Source organism: Galeopterus variegatus, unplaced genomic scaffold (assembly GCF_000696425.1).
Source record: "Galeopterus variegatus unplaced genomic scaffold, G_variegatus-3.0.2 Scaffold1314, whole genome shotgun sequence".
NCBI classification, from domain to species: Eukaryota; Metazoa; Chordata; class Mammalia; order Dermoptera; family Cynocephalidae; genus Galeopterus; species Galeopterus variegatus.
In genome coordinates, this window is record NW_007727425.1 from 116,151 (window position 1) to 135,535 (window position 19,385).

The 19,385-nt window shown below is 37.2% G+C and overlaps 1 protein-coding gene across 2 annotated transcripts in view; it reads right to left on the reverse strand.

The window, feature by feature from the left end:
* Positions 1-19,385, reverse strand: part of CDC42SE2 (CDC42 small effector 2) — a 104,430-nt gene that overhangs the window by 49,696 nt on the left and 35,349 nt on the right. The gene's annotated exons all lie outside the window — the stretch shown is intronic.

A 19,385-nucleotide genomic window follows, 5' to 3' on the forward strand; every position in this document is an offset into this window, starting at 1 on the left:
CTGTATGTGGGATCCGAACCCTCGGCGGGAGCGCCACCGCACTCCCAAGCGGCGCACTGTAGCAGTGCGCCACCGGGCCGGCCCCTTCCCTTCACTTTTTTTTGGCAGCTGACCCAAACCCATGACCTGCGTGTTATAAGGCTGCACTCTAACCAACTGAGCTAACCAGCCAACCAACGAATTCCCTTCAGATGGGAAGGATAAGGAAAGGATTCCTTGAGCCAAGCCTCTAAGACATTCTCCTAAAGGCAACAATAAGGAACACAAAACTCTAAAAACCTCACGTGGTATATTAAGATGGCTACAAATTCTCCAAATGAAAGATAGAGTCAAATTCCTCTATAATGAATTCAGGTGATCTTAGTGACTTGTTTGACCACACAATGAGGCTTAAGTCATGTCTTGCAACTTAGGAGGTCATAAAAAGCCTTCTGATTTCTGCTCAGATGTTCAACTACCCTAAGACTGCCATGCTGGAAAGACCATGCATAGGCACATGGATTAACAGCCCTAGCACAGAACCAGACATGTGCATAAAGATGGCTAGAATCTTCCAGTCAAGCCCATCTGCTAGCTGAATACCATCAAATGACCTTCGCTGACCTATGTTTAAGAGAATTGCTAAGATCTGCCCAAATTCCTGACCCTCAAAATTAAGACATACAACAAAAAGGCTGTTGGTTTAAGCCACTAAGTTTTGAGGTAGTTTGTTATAGTGATAGATAACTGAAGCTCTTCCAGTCAAGCCCATCTGCTAGCTGAATACCATCAAATGACCTTCGCTGACCTATGTTTAAGAGAATTGCCAAGATCTGCCCAAATTCCTGACCCTCAAAATTAAGAGATACAACAAAAAGGCTGTTGGTTTAAGCCACTAAGTTTTGAGGTAGTTTGTTATAGTGATAGATAACTGAAGCTCTGATATGATTATTTTCATATAGTTTGTAGATATATTTTACATGTATATACCTTTCAATTAAAGATTTTCATGTGTTTTCAAGAAATCTTTGTATAATTGTCTTTCCTGGCTAAAATGAGGTCATTCACCTCCTATCAAGATGACATACTATCATGGGCTTCTGGTCCCTTCCAACAAAATCAACCCTACCAATAAAAATACAGAAGCAAATCTGGATTCCAGGAAAAATACTAGCAGCAATAGCAAAAAGAAAAGCTGCTAGGGACACTAAAAGCTGTAATGAACTTGTCTGAGAGGAAACTGGTGACCTGGTGCCAAAAGTAAAGGGCAGCAGAGGTAAAAGACAGACTAGCTAAAAGCTGTTGTTAAGACTGCCCTTGCCTTTCCCTTGATTGACCCATAGAAATGAGCAGCAACAGCCTAGATGTCTTTGTCGGCAGGATAAAATCGGGACAGCAAAAAAGCCCTACGGGTGAAAGCTCATGAAAACAGGTACAGGCTGAGGAGCCAATCTTTTGGTATTCACTCTTCCCAACCCTCTCTGTGCCCCCACCCCAGTGGGGGGTGGGGGGACCTATAGGGCTGATGGTAAATTACAACCTAAGGAGACCACGGTCCTCTTCCCAGTATTACTTATATCTAAAACTTAAAAAAACAAACCCTGTTAAGAAAATGCCTGATGTAGTTGCAGCCAACAGAACTTTACAGCATTTCAGTGGTGCCGGGTGGCTGCCTATTTGACCTGAGACTCAAGCCCTTCCTCTCCTTAAACTCACCTGGACGGACACAAATACCCTAATACACACTACTAAATTAAGTGACTAATACCCATGTCTTAAATAAAAGTATAGGAGGCCATTGTTTTGGACTAAGCTCCTGTACTAGGCCCCAACAGACCAAACTAAAAATCAAAATGGAGTCACCCTTGATAAAGTTCCATGTCACCAAACCCAAACTAAGTTGTTGTCTGACCTTCTGAGGAGTGAGGAGAGAAAGATAACCATCAACTTCTCAAACACACCAGTTTAAATCTTCAATAAACATGATGAAGTTTCCTCTGCTTTACTCCCTACACAAAAGAAGAAACCTGAAGCAAACTGATGTTAACTGTGATGGCTCATTCTAGGTGTCAACTTGACTAGATTAAGGAATACACAGAAACCTGGGAAAGCATTATTTTTGGATGTGTCTATGAGGGTGTTACCAGAAGAGATTAGCACATAAGCCTGAGTGGAAGGAGTGGTAAAAACCTGCACTCAGTATGAGCAGGAACTATCCAATCCGCTGGGGCCCAAAGTGAACCACAACAGAGGAAAAGACAAATCTCTTGCTCTATTTCCACTGGAGCTGGGATATACTCTTCTCTCCTGTTCATGAATATCAGAACTTGAGACTCTTCAGCCTTTGGGGTTCCAGGACTTACACCAGTAGCACCCCCGGCTCTCAGGCCTTTGGCCTCGGACTGAGAATCACACCATCGGCTTCTCTAGTTCTGAGGTTTTCAGACTTTGACTGAGCCATGCTACCAGCATAGTTGTCAGACAGCCTATCCCTATTGTGCAAGTCCTCAGCCATACAATGGCATGAGCCAATTCTCCTAATAAATGCTCTCTCATGTATTTATATACATATCCTATTGGTTTTGTCTCTCTGGAGAACTCTAATACATTAACCAATCTGTTATTTTTTCATTGTTCTATCTCCCCGTTCCCACCATGTAAGGAAAGTAACTTTGAAATAACCAATCCAATTTTTGTTCTTTATTTCTGCTTTCTTCAGCCCTTTTTTGGTCTATCAAGCCAACCTCTTTTACTCAGCTCATTGGAACACTTACTCTATTTTAGGAAGTGTTCCCCAATTCTAGAATCATAATAAAGCCAACTGTCATCTTTAAACTAAATTTGTTGTAATTTTGTCCTCTGATATGCACCAAGGGATCATTAGCTTAATAACCAAAATAGACCCATTTGGAGCATAAAACTACTGCAAAAGAAAGATAACAAACTAAACAATTTATACTATCTGAAGCAGAATTATTGAGATGGAGGATCCAAAAAAGTACCCTAAGAAGTACAAGGGGAGATATAAGTACTATGAAGCCAGACAAGAAACTATGAAAAAGAATCAAGTGAAAATACTGAGTATGAAAAAGAGATAACATCCAGATAATAGTAGCTCCAAAAGAAAGAGAAAAAATAAAACATTTCAGGAGAAGAATAAAAATTCCAAGCAATTATGAGGATAACTTTTTCAGAATTAAAATAAAAGAAGTCAGGCTGTCTGGTTGGCTCACTTGGTTAGCGCATGCTGATGATAACACCAAGGTCAAGAGTTTGGATCCCCATACCAGCCAGCCACCAAATTAATTAATTAAAAACATATATTAAAATAAAAATAAAAATAAAAGAAGTCAGGCTGTCTGGTTGGCTCACTTGGTTAGCGCATGCTGATGATAACACCAAGGTCAAGAGTTTGGATCCCCATACCAGCCAGCCACCAAATTAATTAATTAATTAATTAATTAAAAACATATATTAAAATAAAAATAAAAATAAAAGAAGTCAAGACTGTAGGGCTCAAAAAGCTAAATAAGAGAAGAACCCATGCCTGGAAAATTTTAAACTATCAAAGAAAAAATTCTAAAAGGTTGGGTAAAAAGAACACACCAATGATAAAGGTAAAGGAATAAGATTAACATTAGATATCCCAACAAGTGACACTCGATATAGGACACAGTAATGCAAATCCCAATCCTTTATCATAATCCTTGAGGCCAAGGTTTTTTCTGAATCTAGAATTTCTATAGTTTGAATGTGTCCCCCAAAAAGCAAGTGTTGGGAAGTGGGCCTAACGATAAGTGATTCGACTATGAAGGCTCCATCCTCACGAATGAATTAATGCCATTAAGGCAGGAGCGGATTCATTAAAAAAGGGTGAGTTTGGTCCCTTTCTCTCCCTCTCTCTCTCCCTTCCCCCTTCCACCACAGGATGACACAGCAAGAAGGCCCTCATCAGATGGCAGTCCCTCTGTCTAGGACTTCTCAGCCTCTAGAAACATGAGCTAAAAGATGTCTGTTCTTTATAAATTATCCAGTCTGAGTTCCGGTCAAGATGGCAGAATAGATGGTCCCCAGTGTCACTCTCTCCCACAAATCAACCAACTTACAACTATAAAAATGTAACAACAGCCAAGCTGGGGCAGCTAGAGCTCAGAAGAAGAGGAAGAGAGACCTACAGAGTTCATAAAGGCGGGAGAAGCCATGATGAGAGAAAGAAAAAAATGCTCGGAGTGTTTTGGACCACAGCCGCTTTAAGGCTGGAGCTGCTCAGCACATGGAGCAGGAGCCGGCAAAAGCTGCAGCTGTGCCCTTTGGATGGAGTTGCTTGGAGGTGGCAGGGGAGAAGAGGGCCTTGGTGGCCCCAGGACAGCAAGACCACTAATAGGGTTCCCATGGACCCACACAGGAGCGAAGAGCCAGAACTGGAAAAAAAAAGAGCCATTCAGAGGCCAGTGAGTTATCACAAGGGACCGGCGGATGGCCCAGCCCGCGGGAAGTGTTTGGAGCATGGGTGATGGGGAAGAAAGATCCACTGGGGGAACACTGGAGAACGGCAAGGTCAGCCAATCCACCCCCCAATCACCACAGGACCACTCAGAGGAGACTGGTCAGGAAGACAGAACTGCGTAGAGTGCAGTTTGATGAAAAGACTCAGGCCCTGATCAGAGTTTCTACACAACCCAGGTGCACTGGGTCTCTGGAGAGCTGGAAGTACCTATAAGGTCAATCATTAAACCCTGACCTGCACAAAAAGCCTCCACTAGGGAAACTGCAGCAAAGCAGTAATTTAGCTCAACCACACAACTCAAGTACTGGTTTCCACAGGAAGTTCCCCATTTTGGAAGTAAGGCAAAGGACAAAAAATTAGTTCCAGCTCAGGCAAACCACCAGCACCTCAGGGCCTGCCAGGGGACTTGAGGCATGGAGTCGAGGACCGGACCCCATTCCCACATCCAGGCACACTGCCAGCACCTTGGGGCCCACCCGGGGACTCAGGGTATGGAGTCAGGGACCAGACCCCCCTGCCTACAACCAGGCACACCACCAGCACCTCAGGGCCCCACCTGGGGACTGCCCCCCCACACAACCAAGCACACCACCAGCGCCTCAGGGCCCCACCTGGGGACCCAGGGCATGGGGCCGGGGACTGGACCCCCCCACAACCAGGCACACCACTAGCACCAAGGAGCATACCAAAAACAACACCTCCATGTGGGTGGCCCACCACAGCCACCACAGTAACCATGGGTGCCGCAAAAGTGGATAGATGTCACAACCACCACACAGAAGGTCGACCAGCCACTGGAGTGCACTGACACAGAAGAGTCACCAACAGAGACCAAAGAAAATAAGAGGATGTCTCTCTCCACAAAGCCCATTCCACAGTGACAGAAGAAGCATATGCTCTATGATAATATTGGGGGACCTGAACATACCTCTCAGCATTGGACAGATCATCTAGGCAACAAGTCAACAGCATAACCATTACTCTTTCAGAGGGAGAGAAGGAATCTAGGGTTATCAGTGGTGGGAGGGGGGAGAGAGAGGGGGATGGGGAGAGATTAGACAAGGGGCATAAAGAATAAGTACAATTCATAACTATATATATACTAGTAAGATTGATTTGATCAACATATGTCAACACTGAATCCCAAAAATATGTATAATCAATTATGATTCAATAAAAAAAGTGGAGAAAAAAATAAATAAAATAAAAAATAAATTAGTCTGTGGAGATCTGTTATAGCAACACAAGATGGACTAAAACAAGAATTTTTCAGGTTTTAGAAAGGTAATACATTATGTAACATCCACAACAGTGTCTAAGGCACTACACCACGATTGAACTCGTTAATATTCTGAACCAAAACCTATGAACAGTCACACTAAATAAGATGAATAAAAGCCATAAATATCCTCATGTCAGTTCAGGTTGGGTTTTTTAGCCAAATGAGTCATAAAATAGCCCCACGTCAGTTTGGTACGGGTTTTGACAACAAATTAATTATGAAAAATCCTTTGGTTTTCAGATCTATTTTCATTGTGAATCAAATGAGTCATAAAATAGCCCCACGTCAGTTTGGTACAGGTTTTGACAACAAATTAATTATGAAAAATCCTTTGGTTTTCAGATCTATTTTCATTGTGAAGTTCTAGGAATGGGGTTGTAACCTGTATTTTAAAAGTCTTGAATGATAACACTTTTAAACTTAGAATGCTACATCCAGACAAAATGTCATTCAAATTATATCATAAAAATATTCTCAAGCACACAAAGCCTCAGAATGTGACAAAAAGCCCACTAAACAAAGATTCTTGGAGGAACACTCAAAAGAGATATATGCAAGAGATAAAGAAAGTAAAAGTAGTCAAATGCCCTGGTATCCACATAAACTCTAATCTAAAAATACTAGCAACATACTTATTGGGGATAGTATGTTGGGGGACACACCAAAAAAAGACATGTGTGATAGGATATCTGTAATAGTTGGGGGAAGAAAGAGCTATTTTAAGTGTAAGAAATACACAGAAGAAAATCGAGGAATGGGTCTAAAGTGCAACGATCATAAGAACAAAAATTTTTTTAATTCACAAGGTCAAGGGTTAGAATCCCTATACCAGCCAGCCGCCAGAATAAAACAAAATAAATTTTAAAAATTAAAAATTCAACATATCCAATGAAAAGCAGATAAGGAAGGGAGAAAATTAGCCCTATCAGAACAATAATTACAATAATATTATGAGTTAAACTTAGCAAATTGGGATAAAAATATTTTATGCTGGGTTAAAAAAAATGATAAAACAATATACTGCCTATAGGAGACATAATTAAGAAAGGATAAATCTGACAAATATGAACCAAAATCAAGCTAAGGTAGCAATCTTAATAAAACCTAAGGCAAAAAGTATCACAAAAGACAAAGTGAGATATTATATACTGATAAAAATAATAGAAAAAGTATAATCATCATGAACACACATCCAAACTAAATAAAGCCTCAATATACGTCAGGAACGATTACCAGAAATAGAGGTAGAAAAAAAATAAAATCAACCGCAGTTGATAATTTTAACACACAATTGATCAAGTAGAGAACAATATATGCAGAGATATTGAAGATCCAAACAATAAAATCAGAGAATATGTATTTTTTGCATGAGCCCATAACACACGCACAGACACGTCAAATAATAGGCCCAAAGGAATGCCTCAAAACACTCTAGAGGGTAATATCATTCAGACTGCATTCTCTTACAATAATGGGATAAAATTAAAAGTTAACGACAAAAAAGATGGCTTAAATATCTCATGTTTGGAACTTAAATATACAACTAAATAGCTCTGACTAAAAAGTGTGAACATCAAGAAAATTTAAAAATACCTAGAACTTAACAGTAATAAAAATTCAAGGTTACCCTGTAATTGCATCAACTTGGCTGATTTGGTCACCTTTGAACCAATTACTGTGGCCAAAGGAATGAAATGAACCAATTGGCTTCTCTAACCAAGAAACCAGGATTAGGCTGATTTGCTTATTAGGCCAGTGGGAGTCCACAACTACAGTGGAAAATCAGGGGGCAGTGGGTGAAAATCTTGCATCACAGTAGGAAGAGGAAAGAGGAGATATATGGAAGAGTAGGGAAGCAACAATGTTACAGAGCTTTAATTCCAGTTCACCCACAATTTCCTAGGTTAATTACTGACCACGTAATTTGGGGTGGGATCTCAGTTTCCACAGGTGAAAAATGAATATAATATCTTGAGAGTCTCTTCAGCTCTAGGAGTTTGTGACTGCACCATGTCTGTTTTGTTCAGATTATAACAGAGCCTGGTACATATTAAATCATTTGGTATGTATGTACAGAACGAATGGAAAGTTATCACACTCAATATGAGAGATTCTTGGGGCTATTAGTAAAAAAAGCTGATGGATTTCCAACAGATAAATAGGAAAAAGATGTGAATTTAAAAATCCTCAAAGGGGAAGCTGAATGTTCAAAGTTTCAAAAGGACAACTGAGGTTACCAGAAGCTTCGTGCACTGTTGGAAGGGAGGGGGGAGGGAGGAGGGAGGAATAGGTAAAGGGTCACGAATAGCAATGATAGTGTATATTACTGAATATAATAATTATTCTGATGTGAGCATCACATATTGCACACAAGTATGGATGTTCAATTCTGTACCTCAGAGATATGTACAATCAACTTTGTTACAATAATGAATGAATGAATGAATAAATAAATAAATAAAATGTTCGAAGTTTCTAAGTAAAGAAATGGAAATTAAAACCAAAAAAAGGCAACTACCATTTCATATATATTCAATTAATTTTAAAGTGTGGTAATAATCAATGTTGGGAAGTAGAGAAACCAGCAATTGCACACACACTACAGTAACTGTATAAACTGGTAGTCCTTTCAGAAAGTATCCAAAATTTTTATATTTAATGCATTAGTATAATATCTGGAAATCCAAATGTAATCCTTAGTAATCCAAAAGAAAGCAAAATACTTATATGAACAAAAAGAATTTCTTATGATAGGAGGGAAAACCCAGATGAAACTAACAACCAGGTAATAATTATATTATGGTTGAATGATAGATTATATAGCCATTGTCACGGAGTTAAGAGACTACACATCTAAAAAATTTTACTACTTAACGGCATCTAAAGAGTCCAATAGCCATGAGAAATTTACATTAAAAATACTATGAGCATTTATTAAAGTTATTAAAACCTAAAAGCTTATTTTTAAAAATCTGACAAATTTGGTACCCTATGTTTTGAAAATGTCTAGACTTCACCAAGAATGGGCCAACAACAATTACATTTTGGATATAATTCAGAGAAAAACTAACTTCCAAGAGTCTTTAGGGTATTTTTATACTAAAGGAAAATATAATATAGCTACTCTTATTGAGTGAGCAGCTTATGACAGCTTTTGGGCTTTTTAAAAAATAAAATGTATGTGGAAAATTTCAACATCCTCTATACCAAAGAAAGTATTGGTCTTACTTCTACTAAATGCTTTATATTTTCATCTGTTTCATTAGCTCAGCTCCACATGACGCCATTGCCTGCCTTGATTCTGGAATGCTGCCCCAATTCTTTTCTCCTAGGCCTTGTTGCCAGGGTTGCAGCTGCACAACCAATTCTTATTAAAATGTGAGTCTTTAAAATGCAGGTCTATAGAAAGTGATATAAAGGATTTCATTATCTTTTCTCAAAACTCACAGTGAGGATTAAACTCCCACCCTTCCCAAAAGCTATACCACTGTACACCTCTTTAACAACTCACACACCAAACATAATCAATGCAGCAGCTCTATCTTGAATATCAAAATAAAAACAATCATAAAGGAGTAACCCACACAGTAATAAACCTTAAAGTCTGGCAAAAGTTATTTTAAAATGACTTCTAATACTTACGATGTAGTCACAGATTACAGCTGGATATTCATATAATGATGTGATTTTAGAAATAATACTTTTTTTCTTTTTCTTTTTTTTTCTTTTTGTGACCGGTAAGGGGATCATAACCCTTGGCTTGGTGTCGCCCGCACCGCGCTCAGCCAGTGAGCACAACACCGGCCATCCCTATATAGGATCCGAACCCGCGGCCTCAGCGCTCCCAGCGCCACACTCTCCCGAGTGAGCCATGGGGTCGGCCCTAGAAATAATACTTCTAAAGAATAAACACTTGCAAGAAATAGGCATTCTGCAATAATTTCAGAAACAGGAAAACAAAAACTGCATATAATTTATTCAAAATTTAAAATACTTTATGTTACTAATTTTGTTGTAAGAACATTCACACTTCTAAAATTTTATTGGAAAAGGAGAAAAAATTTTAAGGATAATTTATACTCCTTTTCTGTTTTTTACTAGGATCTCATACTTTTATTCTCTGGATAGAAATCTTAACAACTGCTTGACCTTGCTCTTTAACAACTATTTGTAACTGATTTCATCTTCTGAGAAAAGTTAACACAAAACCACTAAGACCAGGAAGATAAAACTATTTTCAAATAAAAGTAAAAAGATCAAATATTCTGATACAAAGTAAAAATGATGTACAGTTTCTTATTAAAACACAATACTTTAAATGTTGATACACTATTGGAATTCTTGTAACATGTAAAACCTTAGAATTTTAACTATGTTAGAGAAAAGAATTAAGGTTAGCAAAATTCCTTAGGATCAAGTATAGCCTAGTCTATTCCTTAGGTGATTTATTCATACTTAAATAAAAGAAAAATAAGAGTAAAGGGTATTATACCTTCAGGATCTGATTATACAACATGCACTTCAGGTTACATAAACAAAGCACACTGATCTCAGTTCTAAAAAGTGACAATTAGTTGAATTTTTAGGTAATCAAATTTAAATCATTAACTTAAATGTACTTTATAAACTTTTTTAAGTATACAAGAAAAAATTAAAATGCATGTTAAAAATGTAGATTGGGATCACCTCACACCCCATAGGATGGCTGTCATAAAAAAAATTAATTAATAAAATAAGTGTTGGCAAGTATTGAAGAAATTGCACACTTGTGCACTGTTGGTGGGACTATAAAATGGTGCAACTGCTAGGGAAAACACTATTGACAGGCCCTCAAAAAATTAAAAATAGAAAAACCATATGATTTCATTTCTGGGATTGCTATGGTCTGAATGCTTGTCCCTTCCAAAGCTCATGTGGAAGCTTGATCCCCAGTGTGGCAGTATTGAAAGGTGGGCCTTTGGAAGGTGATTGGATCATGAGGGCTCTGACCTCATGTATGGATTAATGGGTTAAGGGATGAGTGGGTTATCAAAGGAATGGCACTGGTGACTTTATAAAGAGAGCAAATGAGCATGCCCAGCCTCTTGCCATGTGATTCCCTGCTTTGTCTTGGGACTTCTGCAGAGTCCCTACCAGGAAAAAGACCCTGCGCGCGTGTGCGAGTGCGTGTGTGGTTTTTTTCCCAGATAGTTATTATACTATCATGGTACAAAAATCAAAAGATTCAAGACATTAAATCATGAAAATTAAATCTCCTTCCCACTATTATCCCCAGCCACCCAGTTCTTCTCCAACATAGCCACTAATTTAGCTTATTGTACAGGCTTTCATAAATATTTTATGAATATACCAACATATATGTATATTCATTTTTTAAAAAATATTTTAGGGCCGAGCCCATGGCGCACTCGGGAGAATGCTGCACAGCAGCGCTCCCGCCGCGGGTTCGGATCCTATATAGGGATGACCAGTGCGCTCACAGCGCTCACTGGCTGAGCGCGGTGTGGCCGGTCTCAAAAAAAAGGACAAAAAATATATATATATTTTAATGTAATATTATACATCATTAGCACCTTACTTTTTCACTTAACACTTTATCTTGGAAATCACTTTATCAACAACTTTTTAAAAACTGCCTACCTCAATTTTTAAAGGCTGCCTTTCATCAAACTGGCACAACTAGTCTTTGATAGATGGAAAGCTGAGATGTTTCTTATCTTTTACTACTCAAATAATGCTGCAAAAAATAATCCTGTACATTCACACGTGCAAATATGATGTTTAAGTAAACCCAAAACCTATGGGATTTATCTGCAAAATTAATTCTAACAAACGAAACTGATGGATCAAAGGGCATGTATATTTAAATTTTGGCAGATATTTTCCAAATCTCCTAAGAGAATACACCAACTACCACTCCCACTAACAATACAGTAGAATACCTACATGTCCAATGTTTAAAAAAATGTTTTCTTAAAAGGCTTCCCTAACTCCAAGAATATAAAGGAGAAAAAAATCTGTTTTCTTCCTCCGAAGGTAAGAATCTGATGTTTTTTTTTTTTAAGGACTACCCAGCTATAATACTGCCCCCCCCCCCAAATTTTTTCTCCACTGATCTGAAATGCACCTAAATTTCCCTATGAATTTGGGACTATTTTTGCTCTGTACCATTGATCTATCTTATCATACACCAGAAACATGATGTTTTAATTACTATAACCTTAGAATACATTTTTACTATCTGAGACAACTAGTTCCTTTTTCAAAAGTTCCTCCTTTTTTAGAACTATTCTGGATAATCTTGTTTATTTTTTCCTTATAAATTTTAGATTCAGCTAGTCTTATTTTTCAAAATCCTGCCAGTATTTTTATTGAGATCATGCTATATTACAGATTGAAACAGAACAATATTTTTCAGATTTAACTATGATGCCAAGTCCCTATCTAAGTTTTCTTTTGGGTCTCAGGTGATTCTGCCATAGGTGACCTACTTTTTGAGATATAACACTAAAAAGTCAAACTAAATTGTCAAATCAAACTAAACGGTGGTGCTTGATAAGGGACAAGGTGAGCCATTACACAAAGTGTGAGCTGTGTCTAGAAGGGTGGCTACAGCCTAACTACACTGCATATCAATACAAATTTGTCCTTGTTAGGAAGACCAATAAAAGTTCTTCCCAGTGACAGAAACTGCTCTCCAAACCACTCTCTATGGTCCTAGGGTAAGAGAACTGGAGCTGAAGTGATTGGTTCAGACTTTCCTTCCATACAAGTACTTAAAATCAGTGCTTTACTATGGGTTTAGAGCACTGGAAGAAAGTGGGACCTTCTATCACTGATCTATATAATCATATACCAGAATCACAACGTTTTAATTACAATAGCTTAAGAATACATTTTAAATATCTGAGAGAACTAGTTCCTCTTGAAAAACGTTCCTACTTATTCAGAATTGTTCTGGATAATCTTGTTTATTTTTACTTGTGGGGGAAAAAAATTAACACTGGGGCTTGGAAATATCCTTCTCCCACCCTCCAATCACAACTCATTTAAAAGATCACTGAGTTGCATAAAATTAAATCCTATGTGACTAAGTAAATCCCAGCTGAAAGCAATAGGCTCAAAAAGTCTTGCTAGAGTGACAGACAAAGCTTTAGCCTACGAAAAGCACCCTCCCTAACAATGGCCAGTTCAGTCTTGGCAGGCATATCTAGGTCCTAGGCCTCTATCAGTCTTAAGTTTCTTTGCCCAGAAATCCATTCCTATTCTACAGGTTTTGACACACACACCTTAAATATGGCACTCACATCAGCACCACAGTCTTGATTTTTTTTTTTTTTTTTTGTCTTTTGTCTTTTTCCGTGTCCGGCAATGGATCGCAATCCTCAGTGTTGCCCCCGTACCGGACCGGGGACCGGCAACGGGATTGCAACCCTCGGTGTTGCTCCCGCGCCTCGCTCAGCCAGTGAGCGGGAACCGGTCTGTATGTGGGATCCGAACCCTCGGGCGGGAGCGCCGCCGCGCTTCCCAAGCGGTGCACTTATCCAGTGCGCCACCAGGCCGGCCCACACAGTCTTGATTTTTAATCAAATTACCTCAGCTGACCTAAGACAGTAATTGTTTCCTTGGGTGGATAAATCTTTAACCCTGGGACAATATAGAAATCAATACAGAAATGAAGAAGTGACCCAAACTTATGGCATTAACGCTTTTGGTTATACATTTTAATAACTTATTATTATGGCATTTTATGCAGTGTTTAACAAGATATTTGAAAGATAAGAACATGTGATCTAAATTTATGTGTTTATTAAATTTTTAAGAATTATTTAAATGTTTAGAATGATTTGTTTGCTACACTGGTAAATCTGCCTTGTTAACTGCTTGAAATATTTGGAGAACCAGAGAAATGTAAATTAATAACTTCGAATGTCTAAGAATGTAAGTAATTAGTGTTGGTCAATACTTTAAGGAGTAATATTTACTCTTCCCTGTCTGGCATTAAAACCCCAAAGACAGTGCAGATAACACTGAACTTCCAGTGAGTTTTTCAGGTCAACCATTTTAAAACAGAATCACAGAAATAGATGATCACAGGAATACGGTCCTAGGTGGAAAATTTCTACAACCACCCTAAGAGATCAACTTATTTCACTTAATTAGTATCATTCCCTACAATATAAGCATTTCTCAGTCAACATATGCATTTTGGCATTCACAATTTTTGGATGGTAATAATGAACAAAAATAGGTATCTTGCACGTGACTACTACTTTTCAAAGAAGAAATGGTTTCTTTTATAAATGTTTATAAAAGCATGTCTTCTGTCCAAAGAGCACAAAACAAGCAGAGCATTTTCTCATGCTGCTGCCCAGAAAGCACTCATTAATCAAAACCACAAAAGGGCTGTTTTTATGATTTCTTCACTGAAATCACGGCTTTTACAGGGAGGACATACAGCAAAAGCTAAAATAAATTCCAGCTGCCGTGGTAAGGATTATTATACTACGGTCAGCTGCTGAGTGGGCCCAACATTAAGCCCGTCAACTCTATTTACAGAAGCATGGCATAGTCCTTCAGATGGCAATTATTTCTATATACTTCTAACTTGGACTATTAACCAAAAATCTGGGAATTTAATATCAGTCTCCACTTCCCTAAACTATAAAACAATTATGAGACTTTTAAAATATATTCTAGCTATAGATGAAGATACATATATTGGGACAAATTCCCAAAACTAAAGAGCTAATGACAACTATTCTGTTCCCTGAAAATCTCCCCAATCTCCTTCTTTATAGACATTTACATTTAGAAAAGGAGAAACACAGAGACATTCATGGGTAATGTTTGAAAAAATATCCCATTTTATCTCTGCATTTAAAAAATTTTCTACAATGTGCACATTTCCTCGTTCTCTCACATTTGGTGAACAAATTATTCCCAGGGGATTAAATATCTAAACCCACCAGACAGCTTCTAGTACACTAGTATCCACAGCAAGAAGCTATCAAGTCAGAATGGGAAAATGGTAGTAGGATCAGATCATGAAACCAGGATACTACAACAGTTAATACTACATACATATTTCCATCTCTAAAACTGATATACTTCTATCACCAGACAAAAAAAATAGGCTATCAAGATGCTTCACTAATCAGATAATTACAAAATGAGCTCCTACTACTTGCTAGGCCCACATAAATTAATATTTTTAAAATAATACATATATAAAATAAATGAAATATAAATCAGCAAATTATAAAACTATAAGAAATATTTTAAAGCATGAAAATAAAACAAGCACTAGATTCTTGAATTTATTTAAAAAATAAGTTTATAGACTACCAGAGATTAATTGAAGTGCAGTATAAGTAGGTAGAAATAATTTCACAATATTTAGTTCACAGCAATTGTGACACAGCAACAATTAAACACTTTATGAAATCATTTTAAACACATTTAAACACATTTTAAAATATGGCTTATCTACATTTCAAAATGGAATTGATAACATTCAACATCTACCTCTGATTTTATAAATTCTTAATAAGCTAGAAGTAAACTGAACTCTTTTACATTTATTAAGAACAATAAAAGGCTGGCTTAATGCTCAATGGTGAAATATTATAAACAATCCAATAATGTAAGCATTTAATGAAACATTAGAAGCATTAAACTAATGCACAAGACAAAATATTCATGACAGTCATAATATTCTGGAAGTTCTAGCCACTGCAATTAAACAATCTGGATCCAGAGCCCATCCTTTTAATTTTCTGTATCTCTCTTCCAAACCAATAACAGACTTGTAAAATCACTTAAAATCTTTTCACATTCTGAAGAAAAAATGAGAACAAGTAAAAAATACAGGGAATATGTTAAATTTCAATGCGAGTTAAAGAAATAAAAATGAAGACAATAACAAGTATTTTCTGCTCAAACTGGCAGACTTAAAAAATATTAAAATACCAAGGATTTCATGGGTTCAGGGAATAGTCCTAGGATTACAGATCATCTTGACAATTAAAGTTTAAAAGCATTAATAATGTGCACTTATCATTATCCCTAGAATTCCACTTCCAGGAATCAAGTTTCAGAACATACTCTTGGATATGCACAAAGACTAAACTCAGGAGTAGGCACCAGGGCTGCCATGACCTTTCCCATGTTCCTGATGGACAGCACTGATGGAATAATTTTATTTTAAAAAATGAAGCATCAGAGATATGTTTGAATTTTCTTAACCCATCAGGTAGCTGTAATATGAAAAGTGAATTTTTTAAAGTATTTTTCTTTGTCCCTATACAATAACATTTCAAGATAGTCCCTTCTGAGAAGAGTTTAATAATCTAGCGGACAAGTGGTACAATCCTCTGCATCAACCCTAAGCAGTACAGCACAATGAAGAGGCTAACAGCAGTGGTTAAGGGCTACAGACCTCAAAGTCAAATACTGGTTAGACGCTCAACTCTACTACTTCCCAGTGGCATAAACCTTGATATGGTCACTTAATCTCTCTAAATTTTCTCAAATGTAAAAATCAATACAATTTATTAAACAGGTAAGTTAAACTGATGTTGAAAAGTACTTTATACAGAGCCTGGCATTAGTAATTCAACTAATGTAAAGAATTATTATTTATCAGTAATAAAAAGCCACTTGATCCTTCTTTAAGAGATGCTATATGACAAGTTAACCTTTCTAAAATATAAAGCATTCAAAAATTCTAAAACACTTCTAACCCCAAGATTTTGACTCATGTAACCTAACGTCTAGAGGTATAGCAGTTTCTGGGAAGTTTTGATCCAGCAGCTCAACTAACGTAACATGGGTATAGTTTTCTCCTCTGCTCTTCTTCAGTGTTGGCTTCTTATTCAACTAGCTATCCATTCATGGTCAGAAGACAGCTGCCAGGAGTACAATGACTATGTTTTCTGGTTGAAATTCAGAAAAATAAATAAATGAATAAGTGCCATTATCACAGCATTCCTAGCAAATGTCCTAAGATTCACTCTGATCGATCTGGTTTAGGTTGCATGCCTGCCATGATTGTCTTAGGTAAGACACATGTTCCATTCCTACAAACTCTTCAAAATATATATGAAAAAAAAACATTAAAGTTGACCTTAGTGATTTAAGTTTCTTATATTATTAAAATAATGGTATTACTGCATTTAAATGGATGAGTAAAGCATATCATACAATTTTCCCTATCTTCTTAAAAGATATTCATCACAACCCATCAAGGAAAAAAAAAAAAAAACAGTAAATTCTTCCTTGAATATTAAATCACTTTTTGAAGGATTCAAAATGTACTACCAGATTACCTGCTAAGATCATAAATATAGGTTTATGATTTCCCTTTTTAATGTAAGTGAAAGCAACACCTCAGATTTTCAGTAAGAAAAAGAAGCTCTTATCCCACACTTTTTCAAGATTATAATAGCAAGATAAAAGAAAAGACAGAAGAATACATGAATATCTTTAAAAACAACAACAGAAATTTATTCTCTCCTAGTTCTAAAAGCTAAAAGTCTAAAATCAAGGTGCTGGCAGGGTAGGTTCTCTCCAGAGGCTCTGAGAAAGAATCTTTTCCATGCTTTTCTCCTAGCTTCTGGTGATTGCTGGAAACCCTTGGTGTTCCTTGTCCAATCTCTGCCTGTGTCTTTACATGGCCTTCTCCCTGTGTGTCTGCATCTCTGTGTATTTTCTTTTTAATTTCCAATTTTTTTAAATATGCTTTATTTTCACAGCAGTTTTAGGTTTACAAAGAAATTGAGCAGAAAGTCCAGAGAGTTCCCATTACTCCTCCCCCCCACACACACACAGTTTCTCCTATTATCAACATGCTACATTAGTGTGGTACACTTGCTGCAACTTGAACCAAAATTAATATATTTTATTAACACAATATTACATTAGGGTTCCTTCATTGTGTTGCACAGTTCTATGCATTTTGCCAAATGCATAAGGTCATGTATTCACCATTACAGTATCACACAGAATAGTTTAGCTGCCCTAAAAATCCTCTGTGCTCCACCTATTCATCACTCCCTCCCTCTCTCCTCCTGAAACCTAGCAACCACAGATTTTTTTGTTTCACAAAAATGCACAAAGACTGAACTCAGGAGTGGGCACCATGTCCCCGATGGACAACACAGATGGAATTTTATTTTAGAAAATTAAGTATATCGGAGATATGATTGAATTTTTCTTAACCCATCAGATAGCTGTGATATAATATAAGCAACTAGATAATCCATCCTATGACTCAAGGTCCTTCTTACTATACTCACTACCAAAACTCCATCCCTGCCCTTCCCAAAACACAAGGTCCTAAGAACACAGCAGGATGTACACACTTTAGGGAATTTTTTGGTGAATGTGCATTCCAAAGCCAAATAAAAATTATTCTTAAATTATCTTTCTTACTATCCATGTTCCTCATTCCTATAATTAGCACAGAAAATAGAAGATAAACTAATCTCTTTTTTAGAATGAAGAAAAAAATGAAATTCCATTTATAAGCTTGAAAGCTGATACTCAAACATATAGGAGAGAAGCTGGTTCTGATGGCAAAATTGGACAAAAACAAAAGGTGAAACCAAAGCAACATTTTTTTAGAGTAGAACTAACCACTTGAACATGTGTTACACACAAGTCATCTTAAACAAAAAGCCAATCTTCACTCATAATCCTAGAGGGAAACAGTGCAAAGAAAAGGATGTGAATTAAAAGAAAATCTCTGAGATTATTCAATTCTGTGAATTGGTTTTTCAAATACTCTGTCATTCAAATAATTCAGTTCAGTAAACACATACTGATGGCATTGCTAAGAAGATAGCATAGGTTGAGTATTCCTTACCTGAAATGCTTGGGACCAGAAGTGTTTTGAATTTTTTCAGATTTGAGAATATTTGTAGATACATAACCTAGTTGAGCATCCCTTATCCAAATTCCAAAATGTTCCAATGAGCATTTCCTTTGAGTGTCATGTTGATGCTCAAAGTTTCAAATTTTGGAGCATTTCAAATTTCAGATTTTCTGATTAAGGATGCCCAATCTGTACTAGTGTTAGACACAACAGGGATATAAACATAGCCCTGACTTCACAAAGTTTATAATGTGATACAAAGGCAACATACACAGGCATTACTGGACAGCACAGAACTAATCAAACAGAAATGCAGAAGACACTAAAAGACAGGACTCTGGATAATCGGAAAGGGAAAAAAAACAAATGAATCTGGATGATTTCTGTAGCAAATAACAGAAAATCTCAAGACAAAACTGCTTAAACAATAAGGAAATTCAGATCGGATGGCTCTGGGCGTGGTAAATCCAGTTCCACTTCTCTGCGATTCACTTGGTTCTGTCCTCCTTCCTTCCTATAAGGCATCACCCTCAGGCTACTAACAAGACAGCTGCAGCAGTTACAGATGTCACATCCACATAAAACAAGCTCTGGGGAGAAGAGAGACCATTATCTTTTCTTCTTTTTCTCAAAAGCAAGAAATCCTTCCCTGGAAGCCTCTTTTTTTTTTTTTTTTTTTTTGTCCTTTTCTGTGTCCGGCAACGGATCGCAACCCTCAGTGTCGCCCCCGTACCAGACCG